Source organism: Chinchilla lanigera, unplaced genomic scaffold (assembly GCF_000276665.1).
Source record: "Chinchilla lanigera isolate Chin_1 unplaced genomic scaffold, ChiLan1.0 scaffold00093, whole genome shotgun sequence".
In the NCBI taxonomy this organism is placed as follows: Eukaryota; Metazoa; Chordata; class Mammalia; order Rodentia; family Chinchillidae; genus Chinchilla; species Chinchilla lanigera.
In genome coordinates, this window is record NW_004955494.1 from 7,206,937 (window position 1) to 7,223,899 (window position 16,963).

The following is a 16,963-nucleotide window of genomic DNA, read 5'->3' on the forward strand; positions in this document are numbered from 1 at the left end:
TTTTGATCATGATTTATTAGTGTTCTATATGCCGTATTTATGAGTATGTCAAGTTCTTTTTCACTGCCATTGAAGTTTTCTGCATTATTCTGTGAACTGGTTTATGTCATTTGCACTATCACCTTTTTTATTGAATCCAGTCAGTCTTACATTATTCTTCTTTGCATCATCTAGCAGCTGTTTGGGTTGAGTTTTCCTGGTCCCTTCCTGTTTTTAAGAAATTTTTCTTTTCATGATTGTTAACCACAATCCTGTCTTCTGTATCTGGTATTCCATGCTCACATTGGTGCATTGTTCTGTGTATGTTTTCAATGGAATTTTCAATTCCTGGATGTCTGTTTGAATCTGTTTCTTGGATTCTATTTCTTTACTATGTTAGGCATTCATAGTTTCCATTGTTTTCCTAAGTGGCCCCCCCATCTGCTCTACAGTCACTAAGCATGTCTCTCATTATGGTCACTATCTCTGCAGTTATTTGAGAAATTATTTCTGATTTGATTTTTTTCTAGAGCGTCATTCATCTGCTTTGTTACTTCCACTTTACCACTTCAGAGGGTCCAGGTGGTTGGCTTTTGAATTGTTCTACCTCATTGCCCCCTGGGTTTGCCTTTGGTGAGCTGGAAGTCTTGAGTTGCATCATGCTTAAGCGGTTTCTCATTTTTTGCTTGCTTGTTTATGTATTTATAGTTTAATTTCTTGATGCTTGGAAATTGCTTATGGCAGGTAGCTTTATTGATAGTATTTAGAATCCTTAGGAAATGATTACTTCTCAAAGATGTCCTACAGGTTTAGCTGGGTTTCTTATCACTTTCAGAAGCAGTTCTGTAAGTGCTCTTTTGTGAGCATCTTTCTGAGGTCTGATCAAAAATATGAATGCAGCTAACAAGTGCCATCCAAAGAAAAGACAGCCTTGTGAAAACATTATGCTATGTCCTCACCTACTTGTTCACCTGAACTGGCACCATGTGACTTCGTGCTCTTCCCCAAAGTAAAAAAAAAAAAAAAAACCATGAAAAGTGAATGTTTTGAGTCCAGAGGACATGGAAGCAGCCACAGGAAATCTCAGCAAAGAGATCTTTCAAAACTGCTTTAGAAAATGGCAAGATTGATGGACTAAATATGTTTGAAATGAGAGTGAGTGTTTTGAGCAAGATTTGTAGCAATCTTTTACTGTAATAATTTTTATTTATTTTATTTATTTTTGGGGGATACTGGGAATCAAACTCAGGATCTCACGCTTGCTGGGCAGGCACTGCATCACTGAGCTAAATCCCTGGCCCCTACTGTAATAATTTTTATGAATTAGGCATTCACTGTATATTTCAGTCACATCTCATATATCCGTATAACATCTCAGCTCCTTCAAACTTTTGTTCAAATAATCACCTTTTTCAAAAGGCCTAACCTACTTATTTAGAGTTGGATTTCAGGCCCTAATATTTGCAGTATTTTATGGTTTTAACAACTGTCCTCAAACATACAATCCACTTTCTCATTATATATGCTATTTGTTGCTGATTTACCTCCAGTAAGCACAAGTGTTTTTATTCTCTGATGTACTCAAGGTTTTAGGAGTTGTACTTGGCATATAATAAGTATTCAATACAGGCTTGTTGGATGAATAAGTTGTACTATCATTAATGTGGGATGGATAGAGAAATAAATTAAAATGCTTATGGGATTTTTTTTTTCTTTTTTTTTTTTTAAAGAAGAGCCAGTTTTCTGAGCTGGAGGAATACTGCATAGACATTAGCATTTGCAGACATTTTTTTTTACTCCAGATGAGTTTTTGGAGTCTTGTTTTGTTACTCCTTTATACTTGGGAACCCACATAGCTGAAGAAGAAAAAATGTAAAATGAATCTCTTTTTGCTGCAGTAATTTTATTTTACATCTGATTAACTGATACATGGTTGTCTTTGAATGTGTATTAGATGATAGGCACTGTTCTGATCTCTGTATAATATTAATTTAAGAAATTCTACAACCACTTTACCAGGTACAGTTTATTTGCAAGCCATCAGTTTATTTGAAACAGGGTCTCACAAGTCACTTAAGTTTATTTGAATGAAAGAAAGGTTGAACTTATACTAAGAGTTTGTTTCCCCAGACTGTTTTTTTGGGGGGTGGGAGTGTACCGGGAATTGAACTCAGGATCTCGCACTTGCCAGGCAGGCACTGCACCACTCAGCTAAATCCCTGGCCTCTCCAGAATGTTGTGTTACATTGATGATGAGCTTTTTCCTTGCTACATTTGAGCCTTAACACAAGACTTGCCTGAAATCCACTAGGACTAATCCTATTATGTCCTTTATTTTTTGTTTTTGTTTTGGTGGTGGTTTTTCTGGATTGAACCTAGGGTCTTTACTTTGGGCTACTGCCCTAGCCCTTCTTTTTTTTAAAAAAAATAGAATTAATATTTTATTATCATTTATAATCAGATGGCAGTTGGATATACAGTTTAAATCATAATTTTTGGTAAATAAAAAAAATCAGAAGTTTTAAACAGCCAATAGCAGGTTATGTTCTTCAGAATACACAATTAGATTAATTCATTAATGGTGGCTTCAAGCTTTTCCTTATCCGCGCCAGAAAACTCACTCATCTTCTCACCTTTTTAAAAAACTAGGTTGGCATGCATTTAACCTCACACTCTGCAACAACATCCTGACAGTCATCCACATTTACTTCAAGGAACAAAACATTGGAATATTTTTCAGACAGGGAATGGAAGAAAGGTTGATCATTTTGCAAGGCCCACACCATGTGGCTGAGAAATCAACTACTACAAGTTTGTCTTCTGCACCAGCCAAGGCTTGCTGAAAGGTCTCTTTGGTTTCGATCTGCTGCACTGTTCTGGCTGCTGGGGGCCTGATGAGCTATTGAAGCAAGCGATGGAAGCAGATGGAAGGCATGGGATGTAGCTCCCTTTTTAAAATTTTTTTATTTTTTAAATTTTTATTATTATTATTATTTTTTTTTTTTTTGGTTTTTCTCCGGTACCGGGAACCGAACTCACGACCTTGCACTTGCCAGGCAGGCGCTTTGCCGCTGAGCTAAATCTCCAGCCCTATTTTTTTATTTTTGAAACAGGGTCTCACAAGTCACTTAAGTTACCCAGACTTAAGCTTGACTTTGTGGTCCTCCTGTGTCAATGTCCCAGAGTGCTGAATTACAGGTGTGTACTACTATACACCTTTTCCTCTAGATTCCATTATCTCTTTTTACGCTTTGTGTCTCCTACTTTAATCCCCACAAAGTTCTGGACTTCTATCTTTTCATTCTCCAATTCTTGAAAACTTTCCATTGTGCCACCCAGATTTGTGCATGTATAATATTTCTGCTTGCATAACTGTTCAACATATCGAACTCAGCATGTCCAAAATGGAATTTTGCTTTTCCCTTCTAAACCTGCCCTTACATCTGCTTTGCCCTCATGGCTTCTTCATCTCAGTTGTTGGCAGCTTCCACTTGCTCTGGCCAGAAACCTTGGGATCATTTTTAACTCTTACTCTCACATCTCACATTCATTTCATCATGAAGTTTTTGGCTTAACTTGCAAAAGATAGAGAATTCATTCAGTTTTCCCCATGTTTACAGCCACCGTTATGTCTTGCTGGATAATGACAGCTGGGTAATGACCTTCTATAACATATCTCCCTGCTTCTACCTTGCCTTCTATACCTTCTATTAATAAAGCAGTCAGAGTGATCCTTTGCATATGTAGATGGTAAGGGATTTTGTACCATATTTAAGGAATTTCATGAGTTGGTAGGGTTAGAAGGATAGTTCTAGGCTCTTTTTACTGAATCATCTTGGCTATAGAAGCACATTTCATGATGCTTTGAGTCTGTGTTTGAGTGGTTAGGGAAAGAGTTGTCAGAGATGGCTCATAGCCTCCTTCATTTCTCCCCACCAACCCTTCTCTTTCCCACCTGTCTTCCTAGAAAAGTTGGAAAGAAAGGGCTGTTTGGAGTTGCTATTGTGGAAAATTACTTTGAATGAAAGTCGAGACCACTCTTTCAATAGTGGTCTCTTGGTTCTTTACTGCCTGTAATCTCCTGTAGCAACACTGCTGCTTTCCCCCAACTCTTGCCATGTTTAGTGTCCTGTTTATATACCTGTCCTGTGGGTTTTACTACATTCCCAGACAGCAGGATTGTATTTCTTAGGACTTTTGGCTCTACTTGCATTAGTATTTTATACACTAAACTCTTTTTTCAACTATTCACAAAGCATTCTTATGGCCTTCTGTGGGGGTTTTATTTTTGTTAATTGAGGTTTCCAACAATGATACTGGACATGATAATAAAAAGAAAATTGATACAAATAGGTGAAGAAGAAATCATGTGTAAAATTGTGGAGAAAATTAAAGACATTTTTATTAGGTACTCTGTACTTGTCATGCACAATACTGCTAATGATATCTAGGGGAGTATTACTGTGCACTACATGTAAAGAACCTTGGAGACTGGTTTTTAAAAATAACTAACTTCACTTAGAATTCAGGCATGGTAGTGCATGCCTATCGTCCTAGCACTCTGGGAGGCTGAGGTAGGAGGTTTGCCTTGAGGCCAACCTAAGCTATATAGTGAGACCTTGTCTCAAAAGTAAGTAAATAAATAAATGAATTTTTAAAAAGAACTTCACAGTTCATTTTTTTTTTTTTTAATCTCTTTGCAGTCTTTTCCTAAAGACAAGTGTTCTCTGATCACTTTCACTTTGACTGAGAGATCACTACTGGGATCAATAATCATACCACAATTTGACACTTGAAATTCTTCAGGTTGTTTCTTAGACCTGTGTTGTCCAATATGGTACTTATTAGTCCAACTAGCACTTGAAATGTTGGTAGTCTGAATTGAGATGTACTGATGTGAAAATACATATGGAAGTTACAATGGTTCCTATCAAAAACAAACAAGATATAAATCTTCTTGGTAATTTTAAAATATTGGTTATGTATTGAGCCTATAATATTTTGGATACATTGGGTTAAATGAAATTAATTTTATGTTTTTATTCTTTATCTTAATATGACTAGTAGAAAATTCAAAATTACAAATGTGGTTTGTATTATGTTTCTTTTGGAAAATTTCTGGGGTTTTTTTGTTTTAGTTTTTTGTTTGTTTTTTGGTACTGGGAATCGAACTCCGGCCCTTGCGCTTGCCAGGCAGGCATTTATGCCACTGAGCTATCTCCCTGGCAAAATTCCTGTCCTAAGTGTCTAAATTACTCTCTCTCTGTCCTCTTTTTCTCCCCCTCCTTTCCCTCTCCCACTCTCTCTCCTTTCTCTGTTTCTTTGCAGTACTAGGGATTGAACCTATGGCCTTCACACTGAGCTACATCCCCAGCCCTTTTTATTTTTAAGACAGGACCTTTTAAGTTACTATATTACCCAGGCTGGGCTCAAACTTGTGGTCTTCTTGCCTTAGACTTCCAGAGTGCTGGTCCTATAGGTATACGCCACCATGTCCCACTATATTTCTCTTTTGCCTTAATACATATGGTGTTATTTTATTTCAATTAATTATCTTTCATACATTCACTAAAAATTATTTTAGTATTATGTTATAAAATATTTTTTTCTGAAGTGAACTACTTTTGTTTTTATTCTTTTAGTATTAACTTTTTAAAGCTTTGAGCTTTTTTCCTTTTTTTAACGCATTTGGCTTTTGTCATGTCCTGCCCAGGTACTACATAAGCATAGCTTTTTTTTTCTTTACATTGCCTGGAAGAATTTTGAGGAGGGAGAATTGTCAGATTTGATAGTTGACTTGCTTTCTGTGTTAATATTAGGATAATTAATAATAAAATTTTATAATATGTCAATTATTAACATACTTTTAAAATTTAAAGGAGAGGCAAATTTATTCACTAGAAAAATATAAATTGAAAATTTTGTATATAAGGACAAATAATGTCTGCTTAAAAATAAAACCCAGCAAACAAAAATACTTAGGCTGCTATCACATATTTTTTAAACGTTTTAGATCCTAGCAGCTATTACTGCCGGTCCTCCTCACCCCTTCCACCAATATTATGATTGATATTTCAAAGATTTGTTCATATTAATTTATATTAATCTTTTTAAAAGTCTAATCTTTTTTGGAAAAAAAGCTTTTGAAAGCACATTTATATGATGTTTAGTGAGTGCTTTTTAGGATTAAGCCTTGAGTTGTGTTTAAAACCAAGCAGCAGGTGTATAACTCAAATCTGAGTACTTTTTAAAATTGGTACATATTTATAATACATAATGATAATGTTCATCGTAGGGAATTTGTGTATCTGTACATAATGTATCTTAATTCTTTTTTTTCCCATTCTGCTCCCTTCTCTTCAATGCTTCGTCCCTTCCTCATTTCCAAAATGTTTATTGCCAGTTTTTCTGACCAGTTTCTCTTTTCTTTTTAATTCCTTCTCCCTTCCTTCCCCTTTCCCTCCTCCCTGTTGGTCCCCTTCCCATCTGAACATGTTCTTCCTACTTTCCAATGTCTGTCCTCCATTTTGGTCCTTATTTACCCTTTGGGTTTCTCACACAAGAGAAACTGAAATATTTAAACCTATGTGTCTGATTTATTCCACTTAAAATTATGGTCTTGAGGTCCATCCATTTACCTAATGTCTCCAGTTTATCCTTTTTTATGGCAGAGTAGTGCTCTATTGTATATGAAAACCGCATTTTCTTTATTCATTCACCTGTTTATGGGCATCTGGGCTGTTTCCAAGATTTTGCTCTTATAAATGGTGCTGCTATAAATATGGGTATGTATATGTTAGTATAGTATGATACTTTTAACTCTTTTGGGACGATACCTAGAAGGGGGATAGCTGGTCAAATGGAACCTCTAGTTTTAGTTTTTTGAGGAAAATCTGAGTATTTTTTAAGGGAACTACTGATTTTTTTTTTGGTACTAGGAATCGAACTCAGGACCTTGCACTTGCTGGGCAGGCACTGTGCCACTGAGCTATATCCCTGGCCCTTAAGTGAACTACTAATTATTGACTAGCTTTAGATTACAGAGATGTTTACTTTTGAGGTCTCATCTAGTTAAAAATGTACAGTGTTGTTAATTGTAGTCACTCTACAATGTAATAGAACACCAAAACTTAATCCTTCTATGTAGTCATTTTATACCTGTTGACTAATATCTCCCTATCTCCCTCTTCTTCTCACCATCTGATAATCAGTATCCTACCTGTATTTCTTTTTCTGTTTGTTTTGTTTTCTGAGACAGGGTCTTGCTGTGCAATTCAGGCTGGCCTTGGACTCACTGTGTAGTATAGTGAGGCGGTAAACATGAAGTATAGATATCTCTTTGACATATTCATTTCATTTCCTCTGGATAAGTACCCATTAGTGAGATTGCTGGATGGTATAGTAGTTCAATTTATATTTTTTGAGGAGCCTCTATACTATTTTCCGTAACAGTTGTATTATTTTAGATTTGTACCAGTGGTATAGAAGGCTTCTATTCCTCCAAACCCACACTAACATTTGTTATTCTTTGCATTTTTTTCATAATAGCTATTTCAGTTGGGTAAAGTGATAGCTAATTTTTATTTTCTTTCCCTGATGGTTAATGATAGTGGACATTTATTTTGTACATCTTTCAGTTGTATGTCTTCTTTTGAGAAATGTCTGTTCATGTCTTTTGCTTGGTTTTAATTGGATTTTTTGGTTTTGCTGTTGAGTTCCTTATACTATATTTTAGATACTAACTTCCTGTCAGATGCAGAGTTTATAGTTAGTTTCTCTCATTATGTAGGTTGTCTCTTCACTCTGTTTCCTTTGTTTTATCCCTTTTTTAAAATTGTAGTTCTAATAGATGTTTAGTGATATTTTATTGTGGTTTTAGTTACTGTCCCTAATGGCTAAAGATGTTGAACATCTTAATCTTAAGTACTTACTGGTACTTTGTATATCTTCTTCAGTGAAATATCTGCTTATGTCTTTTGCCCATATTCTAATTGGATTATTATTTTACTGTGGAGTTTTGAGAGTTCTCTAAACAATGGTGAGATCAAAAAATATGGTATGTATGTAAATTTTTAAAAAATGTCTTACAGTAAAATATGTTGTCATCAGACCCCCTCAAGATGCTGTTCTTTACTTTGAATGCACATACCAATCATTCTTGCTACTTTCTGAAGCAGTTCTAGAAGTCTTCTTTCATGTCCTTAGTTGTGCTCTTGTGGCTTCCTTGATGCCCTAAATCTGTTCAAAAAGTTTACCTTTCATGATCATTTTCAAGGGGCTGGAGATATAGCTCAGTGGCACAAGTGCCTGCCTGGCAGGCACAAGGTCCTGAGTTTGATTCCTGGTACCAAAAAAAAAACATGTTCATTTTCACTTTGAGGAATAGCCAGAAGTCACACAGTGCTAGATCTGGTGAATAAGAACACACAATAATTATTTTATGAGCCTTTCTTTCCATTGAATGACACTCAGCAGCATCATTCACTGTATTTTTGATCATACCTCATAAAGTCCCTCTTGAATGAGGGCTTTAAGACCTACACTATATTCTTCAGTTACCCCTTGTGTATTGTAGGTACAAGTTCTTTGTCAAATACGTTGTTTGCAAGTATGTTTTCAAGTCTCTAGCTTAAATCTTTTCATCTTTTTTATAGGGTTCATAGAGCAAAATTGTTTTTTGTTGTGGTTCTGGGTTTGAACCCAAGGCTTTCCACATACTAGGCAAGTGCTGTGTTCTCGAAGTCCATCCCCAGCCAAAGGTTGTTGTTTTTGAATGTGTTGGTGGGAATTGAATCAAGGACAATTGGACATGTTCCTGCTAGGCAAATTTTGTGGCCAGGGGTGTAGCTCAGTGGTACGGTAATTAGCCTGCTAGCCTGTGCAGAATACTAGACTCAAGCCACAACATTACGGGGAAAAAAAATTTTATGTGTAATCCAGTGTGCCAGTTCTTCCTTTTGAATGTTGTGCTTTTTGTGTCACAATACACAAAAGACATTCTTTACCTAATGCTGAGTCCTGAAGATTTTCTTTATTTTTTTCTAAAGGTTCTGTATTTTTATACTTTATAAAGTGTGTAACCCATTTGGAACTAATTTTGTGTTCTTTCTTTTTTTTTTTTGGTATCAGGAATTGAACTCAGGACCTTGCACTTGCCAGGCAGGTGCTAATGCTGCTGAGCTATGTCTTTGGCCATGGAGCTAATTTTGGTACAAAATATGATTTCGGTTTAAACCCTCCCCTCAAGCCATGGTAGTCCAATTGCACCAGCATCACTTATTAAAAAGGCTATCTTTGCTCCGCTGAATTCCTGTGCAGTGATGTGAAAAAGTCAGTTGTGTGTTTATGTGGACCTATTTCTGGGTTTTCCATTTGGTTTCATTTGTCTACATGCCTTCTGCATGCTTTTCTGTCGATGATTTGGTCATGTAATTTTTCTTCTTTATCATTTTTCTGTGGTAGAATATGTTTTCACATGATGACCCATCCTTGAATACCTGGAACAAACCCCATTTTGTTGTGGTTTATACATATTTTGCACATTGCTGGGTTTTGTCTGTTAATATTTTGTTCAGGAATTTTACATCCAAATTCATGAGAGATACTGATCTGAAGTTTTGTTTTGGCTTTGTTTTTTATTTTTTTGGTACTATCTTTATTTGGCTTTGATAACAGGGTAACATTGGCCTTATGAAGTACTGTAAGTTAAGCATTCCCTCCTCTATTCTAGAAAGAGATTATACCATATTAGAATACATTATTTACATATTTTTGGTAAAATTCTCCAGCAAAGTCATCTGGCTTAGGGAAGCTTAACTGTAACTTCAGTTTCTTTAATGGCTATGAAATAAGCAGATTATGAGTTTCATCTTAATTGAGTTTTGGTAATATGTGATTTTTAGAATTGGCCCATGTTTTCCACCTACTGAATCTGAGTATAATTTATTCTTTTTTTTTTTTGGTCTTTTTAGACAGGGTCTTGCTATGTAGTTCAGGCTGGCCTTGAGCTCACTTTGTAGCCCAGGCTGGCCTCAAAACTCGCACCAGTCCTCCTGCCTCAGTCTCCTAAGTACTGGGATTATAGGTGTACGCCACCACGCCTGGCCTGAGTATAATTTATTCTTAATAGTATTTCTTTGTTGTCCTTATAATGGCTGCAGAATCTGTAGTAATAATCTCCTGTTTTATTCTAATGTTGGTGATTTGTATTCTTTCTTTCTCTCTCTCTCTTTCCTTCTTTCTTTATTAGCTTCTTTTTTTTTTTTTGTACTGGGGATTGAGCCCAGGGCCTTCGACTTGTGAGGCGAGTGCTATACCACTGAACTGTTGATCCAACTTGAAGTAGCAATTAATTGTATGTAAAGCATATTGCTGGGAATTAAGAGAAAAATCTTTTTCTGCAGCTTTTCATGAGACACAAGAAACCTCTGCGGTGATTCTGATGTGTAAAGCAGACTCCAACTTCATACTGGGGACGTACTATAGAAACTTAAAAAGATCAGTCAGAAAATATGGACAGAATTTTGTCTTTTGGAAAGTTAATGTTTAAATGAGTGGTAGATGTAGTGGAAAAGGAAATTGAAATGAACTTGAGGGATACTACCTATACAGTACTGAGCTGATACTGGCCGGCTGTGAGAGTGAGGAAGACATTCTGTGAGGCAGTAAGTAGGGTTACACAGTTTTAGGAAGGCAGGGAAGAGAATTCCTTCCCTAGGCACTAAGAGGGAATTTAAATTTGAGCAAGAGCCGGTAGCCAGTTTAAAGGTTCTGAAGAGTGATTTGAAAATTGTGGTCCAAATGAGGCATGTTCACTCCCCATTTGGAATGATGAAATGTTCTAGAATTAGTGTAATAGTTGTACAGTCTTGTAAATATACGAAAAACCACTCAACAGTACCCTTTAAAATGATGAATGTTATGGTATGTGAATTAAATCTATAGAAAGATTAAAATAAGACAACTGCAGAAAAAATAAGCCAGACAGGGCCACCCTTGTCACCCACAGGCACATGCAGCCTTGGAGAGATAGTAATGCAGTCCCACTGTAAGCTTTTAAAATTATGATGTGATTTTTAGTGGTACTTTTCAAGACTTGATTGTGTGGTGTTCGAGTGTGGACAGTGTAGAGGACAGGGTAAAACTGCCTAGGGGAGGGTACAGTATGTGCTGCTAACTCCATGTTTGGCACCCACCCATACACAGTCCTGGAATCCTGCATATATCAGACATTATAAGCTCATGTGTGAGTTGGCAGGTACAATAATGATTACTGCTAAAACGTGGTATTTCCACCTATCTAGTACATTTGCGTGTGTGTGTGTGTGTGTGTGTGTGTGTGTGTAAAGCCAGTCATTTATTGTTATTAAGCAAATATGTAAGTTTTTTCTTAATTACAAAACTCATGCATATTGTATTATTTGTAAAATAGTAAGTTAAATGGTTTTTAGCAGAATTGATATACGAAGTACATAAATGTACCATAATTTTTTGTTCACAATATTGTTACAATTACAATATCACTAATACTAGAGATGTTATAATAAAATTTTGAAAAATAAAGGAAGTTATGTTACTCATATACATTAACTATATTATATATTTATATGTGACCCGTGACTATTCCTCTTTACTCAGTGTGGCCCAGAGTGCCAGACAGGATGACCACTGTGGTTTAACCATTGACACCACCTAGGGGCTGGCTCAGCGGCACAGTGCCTGCCTGGCAAGCGCGAGGTCGTGAGTTCGATTCCCAGTACTGGAAAAAAAAAAACAAACCAAAAAAAAAGACACCACCTGAGGGGCTTATTAGAAACAGTAATTTAATCCAAAACTCCACCTGGTGCCTAGTGAATCAGAATCTACAGGTGGTTCTGTTTGTTTGTTTGGTTGATTGGATTTTGAGACAAGATCTCACTGTATAGTTCAGGCAGACCTTGAACTCACTGGATAGCCCAGGCTGGCCTCGAACTTATAGCAGTCCTCCCTCAGCCTCATGAGTGCTGGGATTACAGGCATGAGCCACCATGCCCAGCCTTGAATTTGCTTTTTTGACATGAACACAAGCCTTTTGTTTGCATGACCAAGTTTGATAAGCCCAAGCTTGATGGGAATTAATCAAGCAACTGTTACGTATGTGAATCCTGAACAGCAGAGAGATTATAGTAAGGGCAGATTCATTTAGGTCCTATGCTAGTAATCCAGTTGAAATGAAGACTGATGGACATAGAAAGACATTTTAAAGAAGTAAAATCAGTAGAATGTAATGGCCGAAATTCAGATGATGGAGGCAAGTTCTAAACCAAAGATTCTGATCAAGTTTTGGCACTGGGCAGCTGAAAACTGGATGGGCTATTGACAGGAAATCCAAAGCTTGGATGGCATAAAAAGCTGTAATTATTCTTTATTTCTAGTCTGCTAGAACTTTTTGTTTCGGAAAATCAGCATCATAAGAACAGTGAAGAAAATCTTGAAAAAGAGATGGGAAAAACCCTCTTATAATTTCAAAATCCTAAAGTACATATGTTCCTTTTCTGTATGTTATCTTAATTTCTTAGTTATATGTGAACTTGTTTTTTTTTTTTTTCGTACCAGGAATCAAACTGAGGACCTTGCACTTGTCGGGCAGGTGCTGTGCCACTGAGCTATATCACTGTGAATTTGTTTTTAGTGGTTTAAAGCCAGTTTGTATACTTTAGCATTTACAGATATTTTTAATGTTTCTTCATAATTTAGTTTTTAAAAGAATTCTTATTATAACCAATATGAAGATAACAGTATGTAATACAACAACCATTGTTAATTTCTTTTTACCCTGCCTGAAATTCTGTATTTTTTTATGTTGTTTCGTTTATGTCTGTGTGTTTGTTAATATGTTTTGGCTTTTTTATCTCTACAATAAAATTTTAAAAAAATTTCAAACATTAAAAAAATAATTCTTATTATGAAATATGTACACTTTGTCAAATTTTAAATATGAATATTAAAAGTATAAGTGATTCCAGTAGTTGCATTGTAGATTTGTAAAGGTTAAAATTTGGTTCTAATAGGCATTGCTGAGAAGTTATATTGATGCAGCTTTTCATATGATAATTTGGCAGTTTGTCAAAACTAAAAAATGCACATATTCCTGATTCGGTGATTTCATCTCTAGAGTTTGTTCTACAGATACATTAACTCTATCTCAGTTAATGCACAGCCAATTCATCATATTTACTGGTTGTGTCAGTGTTTTCAGAAAAACATTTTTCTCATAGATTTGGTCAAAATTGCATCATTTCATGGGAGAAATTTTCAATTTATTCTGGGTTACTGCTAGTACTTTAAAAAGTTACATTTCCTTCCCACCATTGTAGTATTTTTAGGATACTTTTGTTGGTTTCAGAATGATATACCAACCTTGTTCTTTTTGTTTTTGACTAAAATTTATAGCTGCTTATTTTATTTTATTGTTTTGTGTGTTGTTCAGGCTGCCCTTGAACTTGAGGTGATCTTCCTGCTTCAGCCTTTTGGTTATAAACATGCACCACCATGCCCAGCTACAACTGTTTATTTTGGGTGGGATGATTTTAGTAGCTTTTGAAGATTTTTAATGAGATTTGGTTGATAATTTTCATTCACAATACCATTTTATAGAATGGTCAGTTTGTAAGCTAAGGGTGATAGTTTAATCTGTGATTTTCCTCCCTTCTCTTGCAGTACTGGATATTGAACCCAGGGCCTTCCCATTAGTGCACATTCCCAGCTCTCTTTTAATTTTTCGTTTTGAGACAGTCTTGCTAAGTTGTCCAGGCTGGCTCCAGCTATGATCTTCCTGTCTCAGCTTCCCAGAGTGCAGGGATTACAGTCATGTATTACCCAAGCATGACTGAATATATTTAATATGCAGAGAAAGTTCACAATCAGTAATTTTTTCACTATGTCTAACATCATTTATAATAAATGTGTGCTGAAAAATTTTTGGAGCAGCCACATCCATTGGAAATGCTAATATTTTGGTTATTTATTGCTGTAAAAATTAAGAATGTTATTTTAGTTGAGACCTTGGCAAATAATAAAATTAATTTTGGAATAATGAAATATTTCATTCAAACAAGAATGTGAAAGCCATAAAAGTATACTAAATCTTATCATGAAAGACATTAAAAACTATAACTAGAAATGAAAAATAGCAAATATGTTTATTGGTATGTTAATAAGTACAAATGCATATAAATAAATATTAATATATAACATTTCTGTTTTATTTATATGCACATAAATATTTGTAAAGATGACTTATTCATGTATTATACATGTTTATATCAATTATAAATACAAATACAGTAATATAAAATATTAAGTTCACATGTCTGATTTGTTCAGATGAATATGTAAATTAGATGATTTCAGTGAATTTATTGTTCAGTAAATTAGGTTTTTGAGAGTACACAGAAACATGTTTGAGGGTGTGCATTATAGTGTTATAATACCAGAAGCCTGAAAGCAGAGGGTTAATAGGGGGTTTGTTATATACGTCATGTATGATAGAATGTGTTGCAGCCATGAAAAAGAATGAGTAGAGGCACATCTCTTAGGATCGCGGAACTTCCAATGTGTGTTTAATAAAAAAAGGGAAGGTTCAGTATAATTTTTCCCTTTTCAGTTAAACAAAAGGAACAGCCAGAGATAAATGCTTGAGTATGTGTTTATATGTACATAGAATATATTTGGAAGAATACCCAAGAATTGCTACACTTGTCACTAGGGTTCTAAAACATGGAAACAAAAGTCAAGAGGCACCCTTTTATTGTATTAATTTTGATCACCGATTCAGGAAAAATAAATTTTTTTTTGCAGTGCTGGGAAATTAATTTATAGCATTATAATTGCTCTAGAAAAATAACAAGATAGAAGAAAAACCTTCCAAAAATAACTGTTGTTAAAAGTGTACTTTATTGTTTCCTTTCAGTCTTTTGTATTAATTTTACTTACTATGACATTAATATTTTCTAGTTGTCATGTACTCCACACCATACTTTCAGAAATAAAATGGGGACCTGAAAAAAGGCTTAGAACCCTTGTTTTTAGCAGTCATTTAGTAGCCTGTTGTAATTGTGATGGGAAGGCACTGTGGTTATGTATATGACACATTTATTTCTGGGCTGATGCCTGATCTTGTGCATTGGTGTGTGGCCTCTTTCTTCCTCATGCTTGTGTGTCTGTCTCTTAAAGCTTCATAGTCATAAAGGTTGATGATGATAGCCTGTTGGGGAAATCTGTCTCCTACTGGATGTTTAGGTTTTTCTCTCTTTTTAAAAAATCGTATGTATTGTACTAATGTCTATTTAAACCCAGTGAGTGTCATTTTGACCCAGGACATATTGGCCCTCCAGAGATATTGAGAATACAGGTATTTTGGTCATTTAGATTATCTTGTATGTAAAATTACATGAAATTATTTTATTGGTCAATTTTTTACATAAGAACATTAAGCTTTTTCAGACTTCTCTTGTTTTTATTTTATAGAAACTATTTTTGCTAGATCAATTATTTTCTTTTTATGCTTTAGGACTTTTATTGATTCAATTTTTGTTCTTAATTTTACCAGTTTTGGCCTCTGTATGTTAGTTTTCTTTTTAAAGATACTGGATCCTACTGTGTTGGCCATCCTGACTTCAAACTCCTGGGGTCAAGCCATCCTTGTGCCTCAGCCTCCCTTATAAACTGGGACCACAGACACATGCCACCATGCCCAGTATTTTGTTTTGAGCTTCTACCAAATTCAGTTTCCCTATATCAAATGTTGTATACAGATTTTGTCAAGAACAATTGATTTATCAATTTTTAGACAGTAATATGACCTACCTTGTGTAGATATTTGTCAGAGATTGCTTTATTATGTTGATTAATTGCCATTTGCAATCTTTACAAGTTAGAGAAAAGACTGGTATTTGTTAGCTAATTTCTGACAAAATTATAAGCAATTTCTCAGCGATATTGTAGAACTGCTAAATCCTGTCAAACTCAGTGAGTCTCAAAATTCTTTCCATCCTTTTGTATTTTAGTTGCCTCTTCACTATGAAAGTATTCATCATGATACTGGCGTCTTTGTTTTGGAGCATTCCTGTTCATGATAAGATTCTAAAATGTGAACTTCGGTTTGCTTGTAACTTATCCTTTGGTAAAATTTTGTTTTGTAGATCCCATTGATTTTTTTCTATCACACAGGTAACACCTGGGGAGTACAGCAAGGTAGTTTGGATACTTCAAGTAGATCTGTGTACTGGCTTAAGCCAGATTTCAGCTCCTTTAAATTGACTGCTAAATTATGTTAAGTGCACTCTCAACTGCTAGGGAAAGTTGAAGCAGCCGGCTTTTCTTTTTCTTTTCTTTTTTTTTTTTTTTTAGCCGGCTTTTCTTTGAACTGTTCACTTCCGCTGAATTTCCAGATAGGAAATTATTTGATAAGAGGATATTACCATCATTTTAGATTTTGCATTGTGTTGATTTTCAAAAGGATTAAACTAATTTATGACATCAGCAGTATATGTGCTTCAATTTTAAGATATTTTCATTAGAATTAGGTATCACTAATGTTAAATGTTTTGTTTAGTTCAGTGTATTGAAGTTTTGTTTGAAAGGGAAAGTTTAAATTGAAAACTGCTTCACTGACATTTACAGTTACTTTGTATAGGAACAAGAAGTCAGAAGCAGGTTTGAGATGTTAGCACTTACTAGAACATGCAGTTATATGATCTTGTGTGCTGTGCTGTAATGTGTTGAATCAGAACCAGTTTAAAAATTAAGACTGGGCATTATCATAATGAAATAGAGTGTCCTTGGAAGGAAAACTACGAAGAGTACTACTATTCTACTCTTGGAACAGGGTAGTCTATTGTTCTTTTGTCTTATGTTCCTCTAGAATCTGAATAGAATAATATGCTACTTTTATCCTGAAATTTGACCAATTTTGCTTAAATCCATCTCTGTCTGTTTGGGACAG

The 16,963-nt window shown here is 35.1% G+C and overlaps 1 protein-coding gene and 1 pseudogene across 1 annotated transcript in view; one reads left to right on the top strand and one right to left on the bottom strand.

The window, feature by feature from the left end:
* Cnot4 (CCR4-NOT transcription complex, subunit 4) overlaps positions 1-16,963 on the top strand; it is a gene marked incomplete at its 3' end in the record, with an annotated part of 115,938 nt that overhangs the window by 16,576 nt on the left and 82,399 nt on the right.
* Positions 2,494-3,306, bottom strand: LOC102011882 (annotated as a pseudogene).